The sequence below is a fragment of the Schistocerca piceifrons genome, chromosome 1, assembly GCF_021461385.2.
Source record: "Schistocerca piceifrons isolate TAMUIC-IGC-003096 chromosome 1, iqSchPice1.1, whole genome shotgun sequence".
In the NCBI taxonomy this organism is placed as follows: Eukaryota; Metazoa; Arthropoda; class Insecta; order Orthoptera; family Acrididae; genus Schistocerca; species Schistocerca piceifrons.
The window spans coordinates 802594573-802615612 of NC_060138.1; the positions used below are offsets into that span (position 1 = coordinate 802594573).

General features: G+C 43.0%; 1 protein-coding gene across 1 annotated transcript in view; it reads right to left on the reverse strand.

Moving 5' to 3' along the window:
* LOC124794929 (pyrimidodiazepine synthase-like) overlaps positions 1–21040 on the reverse strand; it is an 84479-nt gene that overhangs the window by 47465 nt on the left and 15974 nt on the right. The gene's annotated exons all lie outside the window — the stretch shown is intronic.

The following is a 21040-nucleotide window of genomic DNA, read 5'->3' on the forward strand; positions in this document are numbered from 1 at the left end:
TTGGTTGTTAGCCTGGAGACTGCTCATTGACTCGGTACATACTAAAACACGGTCAAGGGAGGCCCCCCTTAATAAAATGGACGGTTCTGCAAACAGCTGTCAACTCTGCTGTAAACACGCTACATGCACCCAGCAGCGAGTGGCGTTCCATCTCAATAGGAAATGTGAAAGTATGTCTTGTCTGAGTCACAGTTTTACTGCCATTGGTGTAGAAGATGGTAGCACCTTGGAACCTTAATTGGACATACCAGACGCCAAAAGGTCATGGAGGAAATAGACTTTAGGAGCTTCAAGAGTCTGGTACCTTGACAATCAGCAGTCCATGTCCTAGGCACCATCTAAGAGGGAGTACATGAGAAAACGTTGGGAACATGGTCCATGGAGGGATGACGATCTTGGCAGAGGAAAGCAGGGCACATACCAACTGGTAATCCAACCTGGTATCAAGAATAGAATCATAGGCAAAGAGAATGAGATATGTGGAATGACCAGGGAATTGTCCAAAGGCGATTGCATAGGAGACCAAGGGTTGATACCATCAAATATGAAGAGGGAAGATCCCTGGTTTGGCAAGGAGACTCTACAGGACTAGTCCAGAAAACACCAGTGGCAAGATGCACACCATGATGGAGCACTGAGTAACAATTTAGAGTTGGAGAAGCCACCAAGCCATAAACCTGGCAACTGTAGTGCAATTGGGACAAAACGAGGACCCACTGAAACATTAAGATTCTGCATGCAGATAATCTTCAACTGGCGAATAAGGAGCATATGGAGGAGTCAAGTCAACTTTTATCAAAAAGGGGCCCAAAAACAAGACTGTGCTACAACATTCAGTTGGTGGATACCTAAGAGGTCAAGGTGGAGTATGGTATAATGGCAAAATGCTTGCCCCAGGTTTTCTATATGATAGAATCAAATCATGGGGATCGGGCCATGCAGAAGCCCATCACATGGCACATTAGAGCTGGTATTCTGCAGAGGCTACCAAGTGGTAGTTATACCAAACGTAAAAGCTTGCCGCTGTGGCCGAGCGGTTCTAGGCGCTTCAGTCCGGAACCGCGCGACTGCTACGGTCGCAAGTTAGAATCCTGCCTCAGGCATGGATCTGAGTAATGTCCTTAGGTTAGTTAGGCTTAAGTAGTTCTAAGTCTAGGGGGACTGATGACCTCAGATGTTAAGTCCCGTAGTGCTTAGAGCCATTTGAACAAAATGCAATAATCGACAACGTACCATGCAGGGATTATCAGTGGCTCAGCAGTCACTAGGCCATTGATGGTGATTAAGAGTGTGACATTCAATCTAGAGCGCAATGGGACACTTTTCTTGGCTCTATTGGGAGGTGAGAAGTGTCAACTGACCCAGAACAACCAGCAGTATAAAAACTGATGAAGAAAGAACAGAAGATCCAGGAATACAAATCTATTGACTGCATGATGTATACTGAGACATGGAAGAAAAATGAACCTCTACATCCTGTAGATATGATTAAAATTACACTAACATCTCGACCATTGCCCCTCTTACCTTACCCTTCCCCAAAATAGATCTATCACCCTCCTTTCCAATGGTTCCTGTGATATGTTCTTTAGGAGCTACTTCCCACACCCAGCCAGAAAAATATTCTTCAGTGTCCACCAGTGACAGGGCTCTCCCATAATTACTTTATCAGCAACTCCCCACCCCTCTCCAATCCCTCCACCCACAACTGGATGCCTGACACTGAAGGAGCCACAGCCTTTGGGTCCCTGTGCTCAGTGCAGATTGCTCTTGAATGAGTCTTGCTTGCCAAAGGTTGAGGCGGGAGGAGGCAGACAGGAGGATGATAATGAAGAAGAATCGGGACACAGCTCCTCTGGTGCCCCTAAAGGAGCCAGATCTCCGCATGCAGTAAGAGTGAGCCGATGTTTGTGGTTCTGTCCCCACTTGTGACATGCAGTGATCCTGTGGCCTGACAAACACTTACAGCCCCTTCATAGCTAACCTGACCACGATTCACGTGATCATTCAGTTGAATTTTGATTGGTACTGCTATCACCTTCCTGAACTTCAGTACCTTCTTTCCTCTTCCACACTTTGCATTTCTCTCCAAGAACCACACTTCATTCATGACCATTCTCCAATACTGCGTGATTATTTCGCGTTCTGTTAGAACCATACTGGTCCTGGTCCCCAAGGAGTATCTAGAGGGATCTGTACAATGGATTTCCCTTTCATACATCATTGGAGGCAATAGCAGTGCAAACGTCCTCCTCCAGCGATTACTGTTTGCAGCATTTACCTACCTTCAAATTGACCTGCTTCTCACAGACCATGATATGTCTCCTCAATTATGGTTCTTCTACCCATTTCATTTTCTCCTAAGGCACCTTTCTTGTTAGTCATTTAATTCTCTCTTCCCTCAGTCTTTTGGCTTTGCTACATTGGTCACCGCATGACAATCTTCGCATTAGTGACTACTTTCTGGTGATCCTGTCGTTTCCTTCCCACCAACAGACAGAGCCAACTGGCCTTTGTATACCTCTGCTGTTACATTCCCCATCTCTGTCGGACTTTGTCGATGAAGTTGTGCAATGTGCCCGATATTATCGTCCATGCCACTGGAAATACGATTCCCTTCCTGATATTGATATTGAGAAAGGGTGTTTCTGAATAATTGATCTAAATGTTGGCTAGCAGGCTAGCTACTCAGCTGCCCATTGCAAGATCATCTTCCTGTGCATAAAATTTGTTATTAGTGCTGAAGTAGTTATGTGAAACCACTATGAAATTTCAATGAACCCAAATTTAAAGTAGACATAGTTTTATAATTAAGTTATTTTTAATTACCGATACTTTCTTTTACTGGTATATTTGTGCAAAAGCTAAGTATACCAAAGGATGTGAATCCGGCTGTGGTTGGTATAGGAATATCTTTGATGTTTTCTGAAAGGTCATAGCTTTCGATTACACAAAAGCTACCTTCAAATGTGAAGGCTTCAGTGAGGATCTAAGTTTTTACTAATTTTTGTTGAAAGGGTTTTACTGCGAGTTCACTTTCGGACGTACATGGTAATGTTCTTTTTGGGTCTTTGAATGTGATCGAAGTTCTTTGATTGAAGGGTTGATCATTGTGCACTCATTTTTCAGTTGAGGTTAGGAAGAAGTCTCACTCTGAGCTGAGCGTGTAATTTTATGGTTGGGTCGAAATTAATTTCGTTTATATTGTTGTTTCTGAAAAATTAATGACTTATCTACATAACCATCTTAATACATTACTACTGCAACCCTTCATTTGTCTGCTGTAACTAGAAGTGCTTTATTCTCCTGGAGTACTATATTTGAGATTCATTTGACTCTTGTGAAAATTTGCATTGTGTCTTGCCCGTGTGTGTTTTTCGATTAGTCTGTTTTATTACCTGCTTCACATTTATTGCAATTATTTAGCTATGTCATGTGCAATTTTAGTTTTAACAATTACTTATTTACTGTTATTCTTTTTTGCTTTAGGTGCAATATTACGTTTGAGGCCCTTGTTCAGAAGGTTTTGCTCAGTATCATTGAAAATTATAGATGCTGAATTGGTAACTTTATCAAAGAAACAATTTTCACGAGATGGTGGAATTTAAAAAATCAAATGCACCTCCAAAATTTCATAGAACGCCTGTAATTTGAGAGGATATAAGTAATAATTGAAAGAGAAAATCTTTCATTTTCCATTAACAACATTTTTAGTCCTAAATCATTAAATGTCTAACAGTATAAAATTATTTGTCCTGTGAAGTACCTTTTTACAGTAACTCCAGAAGTTTGTCAATCTGTGCACACATCATGCTCTTTGGCACAGCGAATCAGCAGCAGCCAATGTAAACAAATGTATCCGCCATATTTTATTTAGTTCAGACCAGTATTCAGCATCGATGTGGAAGAAGCTCAAACATTTATCTTATGTGGCGAAGGGCTTCTCATTAAGTAAGTACAATGTATAGAGCACATGTAAGTATGAAAATATGTAATCACAATAATTGTTATTTTTAGGACACAAATGCAAAACTCGCAGAAGAGTCAAAGCTACCATCTGATGATGGGATCGAGCCCGAAACTTTAAATGGTACACTATTTCAAAAGAACTTATGGCTTCTTCATTATTTATCGTCGTATTCTCTAACCAAAATGTGTGGAATATGTACTTTTGCTTCATTTATACTGTTTTCGCAGAGATAACTGATTTTGGATGACAGTTACCCCTATACAAACCATGCAGCACCTTTAAAGGTTCCTTTTTCGGTTTCCTCGTCTGCAGAAGCCAGTAATGTAATAATAAAAGACACAGACAGACACACACACCAGATCTTAGTCATTTTGTGTATTTGAAAAAGTATGACAGAAAATTTTTGGAATTGTTGAGTATCATCCCTGACACCTCCCGGGTGAAATGAACTCTTATTTCACTGAAGCCATAACCTTATTTGATTTGTGGGAGTGTACGCTCACCTCCTGAGTCATGCTATCGATTGCGGAGAGGCGATGGGTGCGGCGCGTCCATCGGAAACGAGCAGGAGCAGGCTGTGGGGGGAGGAGAGGGAGGGACGGGGAGGGGGAGGGGGAGAGAGAGAGAGAGAGAGAGAGAGAGAGAGAGAGAGAGAGAGAGGGGGGGGGGGCGGAGCGCGGCAGGACTGACACCCGCTAGTGCGACAACTGTCTTATTCTGTAACAAATGTTTCTTTGGACTGGCTGCGCGAGATTCACTTTAGGTGCACTGCGAAGAAAGAGACGCATTATTTCAGCAAGCTACGAATTAATTTTAATGTTAATCCGATCGAAAAGCGAGGACTAAACAGTAAGTTAACTGTCAACAAAAACCCTGACTTTCTCTCCTAGGTGGAAGAGCTTTCACCTAAGGTAAGCACTGGAGGCAAGGAGGCAACGGATATACGTTCGCCTGTTATTCCTTCATTACTTGCTGCCTATATTGTGCTTCCGTTAGAAAATGTAATACAAATAAATTTGCCTCTGAGTTAGCATACGCAACGATGGAAGTCAGCCGCTATGTTACCTAAGCAGTTTAAAGCCGAGTAACTGAAGTTATTAAGATCGCTTGAAATATTTGTAGGGAAGTATTTTCTCCACTTCACGCAAGTATCTTGACATCGTTACCAGTTTCCCACACTGATCAGTTCGCCAGCTTCATCTGCAGTCTCCCAATGGTATCCCACGTTCTAGCGAACTGCTTGCGTGTTAAAGTAACGTTCTAAAATATGGGGTTTCAGTCTTCGATCGCTATTCTTTATTTTCAATTGCCGGTTTCGGGCTAGCTGCCCATCCTCAGATCATATGTTGCAGTTACAGAGTAACTTGTCCGTACAGAACAATCGAAGACTGAAACGCCATATTTTATTTAATGAACAATCGCGGAATTCCCATTAAGACAATCATGTCTAGTTTTGATAAAGTAACGTTCTTCCTTGAAACCAGGCAAGAGAAGGTCGCTTGGTTCCGTAGAATCCTCTTTCCCTTCAGAACTTTCACGCTTCTCAGAGTACGAGATGAGAGTCAGTGCAGCTCGCAATGGCGTGAATTACTTTTAAAGCAGAGAACATTCTGAACTCTTACAAGACCTTTACAATTCAGAAGCGCACAAGGTAATTCCAATAATATTTTCATTGTGATTTTGACTTATTACAATATTATTAACTTCTTTATGTTTCTAATAGTAGTTGCTATATTCTGTTTCTAATACCTTGCTAAAGTTTTATCTGAAATTTCTGCGATCGGCTGCCGCGGCTGTGATTGAAAGCAGGCCGCACGAGCCGTCCCTTATCAACAGGTGGTGTCGCGGAGTGCTTCATTCCAAGCTCCGATGGAAAGCCCCAAAGCGATGCTTGTAGGCATCAACGAACTATAGAAAGTTTATTAACTGTTCCTGATACTGCGTGCTTCCACACAAACTTTAATCAACATCTGTACGAAATTTTATCTCTATCCAAGTGTGTGTGTGTGTGTGTGTGTGTGTGTGTGTGTGTGTAGGGGAGGAGGAGAGATTTAGAGTCATAACTGCACCAAGAAGTCGTTTCTATTTGCACCAATCGCTTTCTCCCCATCAAGAAGTGGTTCTCTTAAAAATGTATCTAGAAGTAACTTGTAAGCGTATGTGAACCGTCCTTGCCGCTGTGTATGGTCGATAGTATTTTTTTCTCTAAACTCTGTCAACATTGCAGCATTTTACAATTTCCACTGTATTTCCTCTACATTCTTGCACCAAAAATTCTGCAATTTTCCCTTGGTCCAGATTTGACGTACATACATTGATCAGCCAACATATTGTTACCACTGCCCGTTGCGAAATTGAATGCCACCTAACGCACATGGCCAGAAATGCGTTCCAAAAGACGTACATTAATTTTAAAATGGAAATAAAAGATCTCTAATGCAAGTGTCACTGAACGCACATATGATAACACATCAGGCACTGTATTGTATTGCACAGGTATGTCGAATTACTCGTAAATATCCTGTATAAAGGTGGGGGCCATAATGGACAGCCGAGCAAGGGCCGCCGTGAGTCCTCTGGAGCAGAGCACGTGAGGGGTGCCCTCCAACCCCTCCGGTAATCAATGAGGCCAAAGTGTCCCACCTCACAGGAACAAGAAGTACCCACCTTTGGCGTCATCTACTAGGACCAGAGGTAGCATATCAGGAAGTTTAAGATAACGCCACAAAGCAGCCAAATTTGGGCTGTCTAGTAGGATGTGGTCACCTTTAGGCAGGCACCACATTGGCAGTAAGGTGGATTCTCATGTCAGAATGTGGTCGTGGGTCATCCAAGTATGTCGAGTGGATAGACAACAAACGACAGTGGATTCCCTGCAAGAAGCGGAAAGGGATGTCTTTATTGCCTTCAGAGTTAGTTTGGGGAATTCAGGGTGGGCCAGCCCAAGTTCCAGATCTCCAAAAAATTGATAGCACTGACTCAACTGAAGATCTAATTTTGGGACCCCCATGTAAAACTGGCATCCTTGTAACCAACTACGCCAACAGATTTGCGCCTTGATTCCCTGAGATCCCTGCATGTTCAGGGGTCTAAACAAGAATGACCAGCTTTCCAGCTTGATGGGTGTCAGAAAAATTCCTGGAGTGGCGTGACGAGAGTAGCATGGTCTATAACTGAAGGCTGTTCAGGGAGTCGCTGCATGGCTAAGGCCTCGTTTGATGGCCAATTCTACAGTGAAGGCACCACCCATTCAGCAACGAGAGTGTAGTTCACTGCACCGCGTGCGCGTGTGGTGGGCATATGTGATTGCTCGTTGACAAGAGGTGACAGTGGTGAAGTTTGAGTTCAGAGCAGACACTTTAGTCGACCTACAATTGTGATACCTGTTCATGGTCTCTGTTGTGGAAAGTGTCTCCCTATTAAGAGAAAAGGCACAGTAGTCATGATGTAAAAATGCCTTGAACCATGTTTCGACTATGGTGAGGAGTTAGTCACCGGAATATTGCCAGATTGACACAAGCAAGCAATGCTCATGACTGGTACAGGGATACTCTTTTAATCAAAAAAGGCATACCCATCTGACCATTTATTCCTCCCACGTTTTAGCCAGAGAAGGAAACGTTTTACTTCTGGAGGGACAGCTAAGGCCCTATGACCAGCTAGAGAAAGCATCCGCCATGGTGCCACTAATTCTGAACATGTGCTCTCCCCATGGGCGCCACCCAGTCTCAGGAACAGTTATCTGGCTATTAGTACATTGTTCAGATTTAGCGTGCCCCAGTCACGATGGGTATGTACTCCTCAGCATCGATGAGGCGGTTTCAGCTGAGTCACCAACAGTGCGATCCCTGTGTGGTTATGGAACTACTACCATGCTGGTACTTCAAGTAGGAAGGTAGTGTTGCAAAGGCTGGGGCTCCGTGGTAGCCAAGAAAATACTCACACACGAGTTGTGAGCCTTCTGGGCGCTATGAAAGCCCTGAAAGGAATAACTGCTCTCTAAGATCCAGCACAGGTTCAGAAACGTGTGTTAAAGTGTTTTTGATGTATGTTAGCGTATATGTAAAGAGTAGGGGCAAGTCAAAAGTTTCGTTCATCCTTATTTATTGAAAGACTCACTGTACCATACTCTCTACTGATAACCACAATTTCGAATACATTCAGAAATAGCTTTTTACAGATAGGGCCATGCAAGTTCTCCTTGGCGGAGAAGTTTCAACAAAACCTAGCAACATCTACCACTGTGACAGTATCAATAATGTTTTCAGCATTCATGAAAATTATCTACAAATAAAATGACAGTATACTGAAAATGTGAGTGGCGTGGAAAGAAAGTATATTTTGTGAACATTCAGAGCACGTCGACCGTGAGACGTCTGACTTACAAGAAGGCTGTTGCAAGGCACGTGCACCATAAAGCGCCCTTCCCGCTGTCTTCTGCAGGAGGCGGTGCCACCTGTCCGGAAGCCTTCGCCGTGCGTCTCATAAATCATACAACGTAAATCGTTTTGTGGCGCGGTCATGTCCATCACGGACTTCTTATTCCTCCAACTCAAGTAGTAGTGTTACTTACATAGAGAAACATTGCGTCAGATGCATATACAACCTCAGTGCGTTAGGTTTCAAGATCTGTCGAGCAGTTGAAAGCTCTCGTCTGGGCCAAACACTGCAATTTCCATTTTTCAGCGGCAATAGGGTCATCTTCGCATAAGCCAAATATATTCCACCATACCGCCATCAAATATTGGTCGTTCGTCGTATATATGTCGTAGCCCTCGACATGGGAAATGGAAATGTCGTGTGGCTAGGGCCTCCCGTCGGGTAGACCGTTCGCCTGGTGCAGGTCTTTCGATTTGACGCCACTTCGGCGACCTGCGCGTCGATGGGGATGAAATGATGATGATTAGGACAACACAACACCCAGTCCCTGAGCGGAGAAAATTTCCGACCCAGCCGGGAATCGAACCCGGGCCCTTAGGATTGACAGTCTGTCACGCTGACCACTCAGCTACCAGGGCGGACGACATGGGAAATGTCATACGGGTTCAAATCCTCCGGCAACTTTGGCTTTCCCAAATCATTCAGGAGGGAAACCTGGTTTCTTCTGATAGTGCCAGCATTTCTTTTGTTATGAACGCGACGTCGACCGAGCAGTAAACGTCATGTTCATTTCCTATCGCTGTAGAAGCCTTTTTCTTCGTCTCCCAGCACTCAGCCAGATTTCAGGGAAGCGGGACACAACTGCATTCCAAATTAAGTTTGATGCACATTCCATTGAAACTTAAAACTAGCTATCCGCAGGGTAAGATTAAGATTCAAATGTTCCGCCGTCTCTAGGGACACACACACACACACACACACACACACACACACACACACACACACACACACACACACTTTCAATTATTTTCCGGACTTTTTATGGCATGATAGTGTTGCAATGGTGGTTAACACACTGAGTTACAGCACCTCTGACAAACTGAGCGAGGATAGGTCACACGAGGTTCTGTTTTGCTAGAGAACAAATTCTTTTTAACCTGGTGTTTGAGTAATGCTCGTTAGACTTCGTAAAATTCTGAGAATTTACAACAATATTACAAAAAAATACTGTTAAAATAATTTTAGGATAAAGAAGACGAAAGGCAGATAGAGTTTAACTTCACTGGACAGCGCAGTTGCTGGAGACGGAGCACAAGCTCGAATTTCGAAAGAATGGGAAAGGAATTCGGCTGTGCTTTTTTCGAAGAGAAATCCTGTACATTGCCTGGAGTGGTTCAGGGAAAGTATTGGGTTGACACACAATTTCATGGCGTTTCTCGTAAGTTTAATGAACGCAACAGATACTCAGAGCCTATGTTGTTGTTGTAGACGTCTTCAGTCCTGAGACTGGTTTGATGCAGCTCTCCATGCTACTCTATCCTGTGCAAGATTCTTCATCTCCCAGTACCTACTGCAACCTACATCCTTCTCAATCTGCTTAGTGTATTCATCTATGTCTCCCTCTACGATTTTTACCCTCCACGCTGCCCTCCAATGCTAAATTTGTGATCCCTTGATGTCTCAGAACATGTCCTACCAACCGATCTCTTCTTCCAGTCAAGTTGTGCCACAAACTCCTCTTCTCCCCAATTCTATTCAAAACCTCATTAGGTATGTGATCTACCCATCTAATTTTCAGCATTCTTCTGTAGCACCATATTTCGAAAGCTTCTATTCTCTTCTTGTCCAAACTATTTATCGTCCATGTTTCACTTCCATACATGGCTACACTCCATACAAATACTTTCAGAAACGACTTCCTGACACTTAAATCTGTACTCGATGTTAACAAATTTCTCTTCTTCAAAAATAATGCTCTTCTTGCCATTGCCAGTCTACATTTTATATCCTCTCTACTTCGACCATCATCAGTTATTTTGCTCCCCAAATAGCAAAACTCCTTTACTACTTTAAGTGTCATTTCCTAATCTAATTCCCTTAGCATCACCCGACTTAATTCGACTACATTCCATTGTCCTCGTTTTACTTTTGTTGATGTTCATCTTATATCCTCCTTTCAAGACACTATTCATTCCGTTCAACTGCTCTTCCAAGTCCTTTGCCGTCTGACAGAATTACAATGTCATTGGCGAACGTCAAAGTTTTTACTTCTTCTCCATGGATTTTAATACCTACTCCGAATTTTTTTTTTCTTTCCTTCACTGCTTGCTCAATATACAGATTGAATAACATCGGGGAGAGGCTACAACCCTGTCTCACTCCCTTCCGAACCCCTGCTTCCCTTTCATGCCCCTCAACTCTTAACTGCCATTTGGTTTGTATACAAATTGTAAATAGAATTTCGCTCCCTGTATTTTACCCCTGCCACCTTCAGAATTTGAAAGAGTATTCCAGTCAACATTGTCAAAAGCTTTCTCTAAGTCTACAAATGCTAGAAACGTAGGTTTGCCGTTCCTTAATCTAGCTTCTAAGGTAAGTTGTAGGGTCAGTACTGCCTCACGTGTTCCACCATTTCTACGGAATCCAAACTTATCTTCCCCTAGGTCGGCTTCTACTAGTTTTTCCATTCGTCTGTAAAGAATTCGCGTTAGTATTTTGCAACCGTGACTTATTAAACTGATAGTTCGGTAATTTTCACATCTGTCAACACCTGCTTTCTTTGGGATTGGAATTATTATATTCTTCTTGAAGTCTGAGGGTATTTTGCCTGTCTCATACATCTAGCTCACCAGATGGTAGAGTTTTGTCAGGACTGGCTCTCCCAAGGCCGTCAATAGTTCTAATGGAATGTTGTCTACTCCCGGGGCCTTGTTTCGACTTAGGTCTTTCAGTGCTCTGTCAAACTCTTCACGCAGTATCATATCTCCCATTTCATCTTCATCTACATCCTCTTCCATTTCCATAATATTGTCCTCAAGTACATCGCCCTTGTATAGACCCTCTATATACTCCTTCCACCTTTCTGCTTTCCCTTCTTTGCTTAGAACTGGGTTTCCATCTGAGCTCTTAATAGTCATACAAGTGGTTCTCTTTTCTCCAAAGGTCTCTTTAATTATCCTGTAGGCAGTATCTATCTTACCCCTAGTGAGATAAGCCTCTACATGCTTACATTTGTCCTCTAGCCATCCCTGCTTAGCCATTTTGCACTTCCTGTCGATCTCATTTTTGAGACGTTTGTATTCCTTTTTGCCTGCTTCATTTACTGCATTTTTATATTTTCTCCTTTCATCAATTAAATTCAATATTTCTTCTGTTACCCAAGGATTTCTACTAGCCCTCGTCTTTTTACCTACTTTATCCTCTACTGCCTTCACTACTTCATCCCTCGAAGATACCCATTCTTCTTCTACTGTATTTCTTTCCCTCATTCCTACCATTTGTTGCCTTATGCTCTCCCTGAAACTCTGTACAACCTCTGGTTTAGTCAGTTTATCCAGGCCCCATCTCCCTAGATTCCCACTTTTTTGAAGTTTCTTCAGTTTTAATCTACAGTTCATAACCAATAGATTGTGGTCAGAGTCCACATCTGCCCCTGGAAATGTCTTACAATTTAAAACCTGGTTCCTAAATCTCTGTCTTACCATTATATAATCCATCCGAAATCTGTCAGTATCTCCAGGCTTCTTCCATGTATACAACCTCCTTTTATGATTCTTGAACCAAGTGTTAGCTATGATTAAGTTGTGCTCTGCGCAAAATTCTACCAGGCGGCTTCCTCTCATTTCTTAGCCACAATCCATATTCACGTACTACGTTTCCTTCTCTCCGTTTTCCTACTACCGAATTCCAGTCACCCATGACTTAAATTTTCGGCTCCCTTCACTATCTGAATAATTTCTTTTATTTCGCCATACATTTCTTCAATTTCTTCGTCATCTGCAGAGCTAGTTGGCATATGAACTTGTACTACTGTAGTAGGCGTGGGCTTCGTGTCTACCTTGGCCACAATAATGCGTTCACTATGCTGTTGGTAGTAGCTTACCCGCATTCCTATTTCTTTATTGATTATTAAAACTGCTCCTACATTACCCCTATTTGACTTTGTATTTATAACCCTGTATTCGCCTGACCAAAAGTCTTGTTCCTCCTGCCACCGAACTTCACTAATTCCCACTGTATCTAACTTTAACCTATCCATTTCCCTTTTTAAATTTTCTAACCTACCCGCCCGATTAAGGAATCGGGCATTCCACGCTCCGATCCGTAGAACGCCAGTTTTCTTTCTCCTGATAACGACGTCCTTCTGAGTAGTCGCCGCCCGGAGATCCGAATGGGGGACTATTTTACCTCCGTAATATTTTACCCAAGAGGACGCCATCATCATTAACCATACAGTAAAGCTGCTCAGAGCCTATGGTCATCAATAATATATTTTCTTTCACTATTTACAACATTCTGCCAACGCTGGGTAACCTTTCGATTCCACGACTATAGGTGAACTCTTCGAATCATGTTCGGAGAGCATTTTCATCCAGAAGGTAAGTTTCTTGAAGGTTGTTCGATGGAGAGCGAAGAAGGTGAAAATCTGAGGGCACAAGATCAGGCGAGTAAGGTGGGTGCGGGATGACTTTACAAACCAACTCCTGTATAGTGCTTTTTGTCAGTCTAGCAGAATGTGGGCGGTCGTTATCATCGAGTAACATTTCATGCAGTGTTCCTGGTTGTTGTCCTTTGACTGCGTCTACAAGACGTCTCAGTCGGTGAGAACAAACTTAAACAGGGGGGGTTAAACCCGGGAGAAAAAATTCTTAGTACAGCACACCGTCGCTGTTCCACTAGATGCGCAACATTATCTCTAGTTGATGTGTCCGGGTCTTTTTAGAGGAAAGTGCTGCTTTGTATAGGCCCGACCATATCTTTCTTTTCATTATATTACTGTAAAGCCACCATTTCTTATCATCAGGAAGGATACAGGAGAGGAACAGTCTGTGTTCACGAGCCAGTCGATGACGAGCAAGCAGAGATGCACTTTACGGACACCCGCTGATTTTTGTGATTTTGGCTTAGAGCTTGCGACACCCAAACAGTAGATTCTTTAACCCGTCGTCTTGCATGCAAATTCAGTACGATGGTGAAATGGTCACAGTTCATCACGTCTGCCAGTTCTCGAGTACACTGACTTTGATCATCGTGGAGTAATGCATTTAAACGTATCAATCAAACCCCGAAGACCTTCCTGAACGTGAGGAGTCATTGATGTCAAAACCATCGTCCTCAAAACGAGGATGATCTTTGGACTGTGGGGCGCTCACCTGCGTGGTTATCAGGGCCCGTACAAATTCCCAACCATTTCTCAGTCCAATATTGCCATGTGCATGAATGATGATGAAGGCAACACGAACACCCAGTCATCTCGAGGCAGGTGAAAATCCCTGACCACCGGGAATCGAACCCGGTCAAAACGAGGAAACCATTTCCTTATTTCCTTGGCGTGCCCTGTCCAATGGTAAATGTTTCTGCCTGCCTTCGCTGCTCCCACCTCTCTATTGAACTCAAACGGAAGACTACGTCGGAAATGTTTCAATTTCTCTATTTGGCACTCCATTTTCTAGCGTCCACAGCTCCACTGACTATCTTCATATGGCAAAATGACAGTACGTAGACTCACATTGCAACAGCGAACTACAAGCAAAAAAATCACAATCGATAAAAAATCCATAGCAACCAGAATACCAACATGCAAAACAAAAACGCTACGAAATTATGCACCAACCTAATATAACAAGGTATGACTAATCAGTCCTGGGCCTCCTTACATGCTTGACACGTTCTCAGCGATGACCGTGCAACCTTACCTAGCACCAAGTTGGTAAAATTCATATCGTGAACGGCTTAACCATTCAATCCGCTATATTCTGGTCCTAACTGGACTAATGTACACGACAGTCGTTGACATGACCTCAAAGAAAACGCGAGGGTATTAATTCAGGAGAAAGCGCTCACAGCGCAAGTCCTGCTTCACTTATGCGATGTTCCTCAAAGTCGACAGTTAGCTGTGTCGCTCTTCCTTCCCCTTCACCCTTCTCGCTACAGCAATGATCGCAGCTCTTTGGTGAGCACGCGATTAACAAAAACTAGACGTCAAGCTTTTGCAATACTAGTCGTATACTTCCTCGTCTTCTGTGCTCCTCAGGGGCGCAACTATTACAGAGTTCCGCTCTTGGCACAGACCAGCGCCGTCAATTATTACTGCAACCTCTAGGCACGCTTGGGTGACCATTGTTGAGTACCACTGGAACGTTGCTTATCGGAGGGAACGGGAATCTTAGCGTAACCGACAGAGGTGCGAGAAAGTATAAATATCAACGCTTAAAGACTTCGAACAGGAATAAAAATATAAATCAATATTACGAGCCAACGGAGAAGGACGCCTATTAAAGTCACTAGCGGGCATCTCTGGGGATCCTGCCGCACCTCGGTTGTATAAAGTTTACAAGAAAGTGAGGGCTCTGTCTAGGTGGACCTTTACATTTCCAGCAATTCCTAGTATCAACGCGGTCCCAAATCTGAACAAAATACTCCCATCCGAATAGGTGTACCGTAAAACAGGAAAAATACCTGACATGGAGTTTGAATATTTATTCCACTTTATTAAGAATTCCTCTGACGTAACAGAACACTACCTAAAACGCACAAAGGTTCACGAAACGTAAAATTTTTCCATTAAGTATTCTACATAAACGAAGGTACATAAACTTTCGCTAAGTCAAACCCGTTAAGCGACTAAGAAATGGCAATTAAACCTAATGTAAAGTGTTGATCGTCAGAATTGAGCTGCACTTAGTAGGCAATTCAAATGAGGGCATTATGACGTGGAAATTTACACACGACACAGACCCAACAGAGCTGCTGAAGGAATGAGAAGCAGAAGGAATTATCTTAGTATGTGCTATAATTAAAAAGCTTGCTAGAATGACTGAACTGGCGAATTTGTGTTTCCTGTAAGTACACCTTTGTTACCAAAGTATCTGAAGACAGGCTTCGTTCAACAGAAAGTAAGGCTTGTTATCTAAAATTGTCCAAGGTTCTTTAAATTCCAGAGGCTTGGCCATACTACCTTGCCATACAAAGGCGGTGAAAAAAGCAGATAAGCCTCTGATGAGCCAGAAATTATATGGATTGCCACACACAGGGTGTCTTGAGCGCACAGGTAAGCATCCGGTCTGCAGCTTGAATTGCCCTAAGTTTACTGAAGAAAAGGAATTCCTTAAAATTATATAAGGCGCATATCATATGCTGAAGCGCAGCAGGCCATACAGCCTCCTACCTTTAAAACCTCATTTGCGTCCGTACTCATGAACCAGCTACAATGCAAAATCTCGTGCTGCCACCATCAGCTGTAAGCAAAAGTGCATGTGCAAGGTTGCATTTGTAAAGTTCCGCGCTTAGCTCCAATTCGATTAAGGCGACTGAAGGTACCCAACATTCGCTCACGACTGGAAAAGAAGCGAGTGAAGATAGCGTCGCCCAAGTTAAAACTATACCACTCATCGCATTAGGGGGAACCCTGCAGTCTCAAGTTAACCAAGGATTAAGAAAGCTGAACGAAAGTTATGTAAGCATAGAACTCAAACAGCTTCAGAAATCGACGTAGATGTGCCAGTAACAGAACCCTCCATTCCTCCTCCTCTACTGATTTCTAGCCAGATGCAGAAGGAAAACCTCTTTGAAAGATGGCACTTATTTCATTGCAATTTGGGTATAGGACTCTTACGGAGGAACTACACTACGTACAAAACTTGTCTTTATGTATACAAGAGACCCACTTCAAGCCCCCAGATTCCCGAATGTTACGAGTTTTCTAGGAAGTATGACCCTTTTGGTCAAAACTGTCAAGGATGGAACTGCTATGTTTCTCAGTGACTCCTGCCAACTCTCGCCCGTCTCCCATAGCACCCCAAGCTTCGACTATCAGCTCAGGTTCCTCATGTACTCAGCGTACTGTATCTGTGCCCCCTCATAAAAAGGAGCCAAAACGTTCTTGCAACCTTTATTCGAAAATACCCCTGACTCATCTTGTTGACGCCAACGTACTCCATTAGCTTCCGGGCTCTTCCGGCACCTGGCCTAGAGGTGTAGTTTTAGAGTATTTACTTCTACCGGAACACTGAGAAAATATATCGGCGTCACTTTGGGGTCTGTCAGATCTATCCTTGTTAGGGGTGTCTGAACGATGGCAGCCGAAAAGCTTGCTCCGTAAGGTTAACTGGACTACGTACAGCCAGCCGATTGACAAATTTCAAGAGTGGGTGGTGCATATGCCAGAGGTCATTTACAAAACCGTTGTTTCATCCATTCCGAAAGCAGCTGCGCTGTGAATATTCGGAAGCAGTCCATCTGGACAAAAGCTAAGAGGGCTTCATACGGAAATAGCTTCAGCCAGGGATATTTTCTCAAGTGTAGCAAAAAAGGATTATGGCACGAGTTTCTGTGCTGTACAAACCCTTTCACATCGACAAAAGCAGAGGAATCAATTTGCAGGAATTCAGTGAGGTCGAATTGCAGCACCATTCCCTTTCAATTATCGAACAAACGCAAGGATGGCTGACGGTGTTTAGTCTATCTGGGATTGCAGAGCAGTTAAGACCTTAGACGCCAGGAAGGCATATGGACCAGACGGTATCCCAGTAAGATTACATGTTGACTATGTCACAAATATAGCACCATTCTTATCCATCATCTATCGGAGATCATTGTAACAGCGGGAAGTTCCACGGGACTGGAAGAAGGCCCAGGTCATAGCAGTCTATAAATGTGTAGAAAATCGGATGCGCATAATTACTGGCCAATTTCACTGACATCGATTTCTTGTGGAATCATGGAAAATATTGTGTGTTCAGACATAATGACCTTTCTAGACTCAGAAGCTTATCTGCAGAAACCAGCACGGTTTTAGGAAACAACGGTCATGCGAGACACAGCTGGCCCTCTTTGTCGATGATCTACAACAGGCTCTAGATACTGGCTCCCAGGTTGATGCCATATTTCTTGACTTTCGAAAGGTGTTGGACTCAGTTCCGCACTGTTGCTTGCTCCAGAAAGTGCGCGCTTACAGTCTAACCCACGACATGCGGTTGGATAGGAAGTTTTCTAACAGACAGAACATTATGTCGTCCTGAATGGGAAGACTTCAATAGAAACAAGCGTAACATCAGGTGTGCCCCAGGGTAGCGTAATAGGTCCGCTGCTTTTTACGATTTACATAAACGATCTGGTTGATGGTATTGACAGCGGCATTAGACTGTTTTGCCGATGATGCTGTTGTAGTCTACAGGAAAATAGTATCACACGAAAGTTGTGAACAAATCAATGAGGATTTGCAAAAAATAAATGCTTGGTGTAATGACTGGCAGTTCTCTCAATATTAGTAAGTGTAATCTACTGCGTATAACAAGGTGAAAATCCTCAATGTACAAGTACAAAATAAATGCCCAGTCTTTGGAAGCGGTAACATCTGTCAAGTATCTGAGTGTGACTATTCGAAATGATCTCAAATGGAACGTTCAGATTACACAACTAGCGGGCAAGACGAACTCTAGACTGCGGTTTATTGGTAGAATCCTGAAGCGATGCAGTCCTTCAACGAAGGAAATTGCTTACAATGCGTTAGTTCGTCCAGTCAAGAGTATTGTTCGTCAGTATGGGACACTTACCAGTCGGGTTTGATTTAAGAGGTCCAAAGAAGAGCGTCAAGATTCGTGACTGGTAGATTTAGCCATCGCGAGAGCGTTACAAATCTCAGAAATTTTAAGTGGGATACACTTGCAGATAGACGACGCGCTAAACGGAAGGGGCTGCAAACTAAATTCCTAAATTAACTTTCAAATCGCGCAATGATCACCATTCAAAGATAAGGTTCAAATGGATCTGAGCACTATGCGACTTCTGAGGTCATCAGTCGCCAAGAACTTAGAACTAATTAAACCTAACTAACCTAAGGACATCACACACGTACATGCCTGAGGGAGGATTCGAACCTGCGACCGTAGCGGTCGCTCCGCTCCAGACTAGCGCCTAGAACCGCACGCCCACTCGGGCCGGCCAAAGGTAAGGGAAATTAGAGCTCGTACTGAGGCGTTCAGACAGTCGTTTTTCCACTCGTGTGATCCGCGAGTGGGACAGAGGGGGAGAAATATGACTTTGGCGCGAATTCTGCCCTCCGCCACACGTAGCCCAAAAAATTCGCAGTAAATTCTTCCAAATAAACTCAGCCAGACAATATTCCATTTTCTGACTACATTGTGAAGCCGCAAAGATGATGCTCGACTATTCCAAGCAGAAATATTTACAGCAGTTTATTAAAATTTTAAGGCTGGAAGTAACTCTGTGCTCACGTGGTATAGAAGACAGTATATCACGCTACATCCCAGTTTGTGGCCAAAAGAAACTCGTCTTGAAGTTGTCGACGGAATTTCGACATACGGTCGCTACGCGTACACGCGCCGGGAAACCATCTAAGTACCATATTTAAAATACATTACGCTTTCTAGATGGGAGGACTAACGAACCGTTAACCGTCGTCTTGTCTGGGTTCTGGAAGTCAAGTTGAGTAGGCGATCCAGTCCACCTACACGCTCTTATCCCACCGACCGAAAGAAACTATATGAAAATGGTAAGAAAGCCAGTAGTTAAACAGGAAGCAGCGATCAATAAAGGCTAGCATTCGACCCTGGGGTACGTCCTCCCAACCAGAGAGACAGAAGGAAAGTCTTACACTAAGTCACTTTCTTAGAGGGCTCAGTACTTGCCATGTAACTGTCTATACACCATAGTTACTATGTGCGTTTATTTCCTAACAATACCGTAACCACTATGGTTGTCAAGTATGTGTATGAAATATTAGTATTTACCTGGAATATTTGGAATTGATAAAGTTTAAAAATGTTTATCCGAGCCTCTTCCTTAGTTTGTTAAGAGGGCTATTTTTCTGTGGAACAGTTACGGATTCATCCATTTCATATCAACCGATCAGCTAATATGCACCCTGTACATGATCCGTAACTAGACATTCAGGTTTCGGAATACATATTACACGTACTGTGTGACTGGTCGTGGTAAGCAGCAGATCGCTTTTACAGTGTCCGGCATGTTAACAGATTTTGATTTTCCTGTGTTTCCCAATGCTCAATATCTAGGGATATGACGGCTATGATCATTCGAATTAAAATAAGTCAAACACGGGCTCGAAAATGCACACCTTCAGAGCTGTGAGCACTTTTTTCAGTAGAATCAGGGTTTCACGGTAGTGAACAAGTATTCATAGTTCTTAGGTATGCATTTTAGAGCTCGTGTTTACTAAACTTCTTTTTGCATCGAATGATCGTTCTTACAGTATCCCTGTTCAGTTAATGCCTTTACCGCTCAGTGCACATAGTAAAGCAAGGAGCAACGGTGAAAAGTAGAGATCTGTGGAATAAAGTATAATGATGCTGTTTTGCATTCCTCCGTTGTTCTTCCTGAGACATTCACACTTCCTCAGAGGGATAGAAAGTTGAGGACAGTTGGAGAGAACTTCACAAATACAAGAATTTTGGTAGCTGTAGTGGAGATTATTGTATCCCTTAACCTACGCAAGCGCGAGGGGTGTCCCATTTTCACACGAAGGGTCAATATTCGCAGGATGGAGTGATAGTGTTCCCAGAAATTTAGGATGTCGAACACATGCGAGACAGCCCCTATACTGGGATGAACTTTTTCCTCATCAACGATAAGATCTGTTACAGCTTTAATTTTTTTTATTTCCTAAAATAAACACCTGGTTTTTAAAAAACAAGTGTCCCATCTACAGGTCCATATAAAACGTGAGCACTTATGAATCTAAACAGCGGTTAAAATAGTTCCTCCTCAATTCGTAACTAGAAGGTACTCTTCGATGAGCCCACGGATTGACAATTCACACGCTGTTTAAAGCTGTGAAGAATCGCGAGATATTGCTACTGATTGCCTGATTAATTGCAAACGTAATCTGTTCATAGTATTCTAAATATTCCTTCTTCGAAATTAAAATAGGTTATGGATAATCTCTTTGATATGTGACCATTTGGAACTAAACACTCAGCTGTAGAAGAAATATAGAAGAATTCCATGTGCGCCTTTGTAAAGAGCTAATCTATTTATGATGTTTCAGGATAACCTAAGGAAACCAAAATTAGGATTACACGGCTGTAATTTTAATCTCTTCCTCAAGAACGGAAGTACAATATCTTATCCATGTCTTATCTATGTGGCCATATCCCTTCCCCCAAGCATATTTATTCTAGGAGGGTATCTCGTAAAACTGTGACCGTATTTCAGACAGCGCATCTAAGTACATCACGTGAATAGATTCTTCAGTCATTTTCAACTGGAGCTGTACCTTTTACTCTCCGCTGACTAATAGTTCTCATTAAGACGGGCAAAATCTGCACACAAGCTAGCCCTCTGAAGTCGTCGAGATATTGCGGAATATGACAAACGTTCGAGATGAAAGGTTTGCCTTGTTAGTAGATGGACGACGTGCAGGTGCTAGACTTTAGCTCTTTGCTATTGACGGATGACTTACTCAGTGACACAGACTGTTGGACGCGTAGT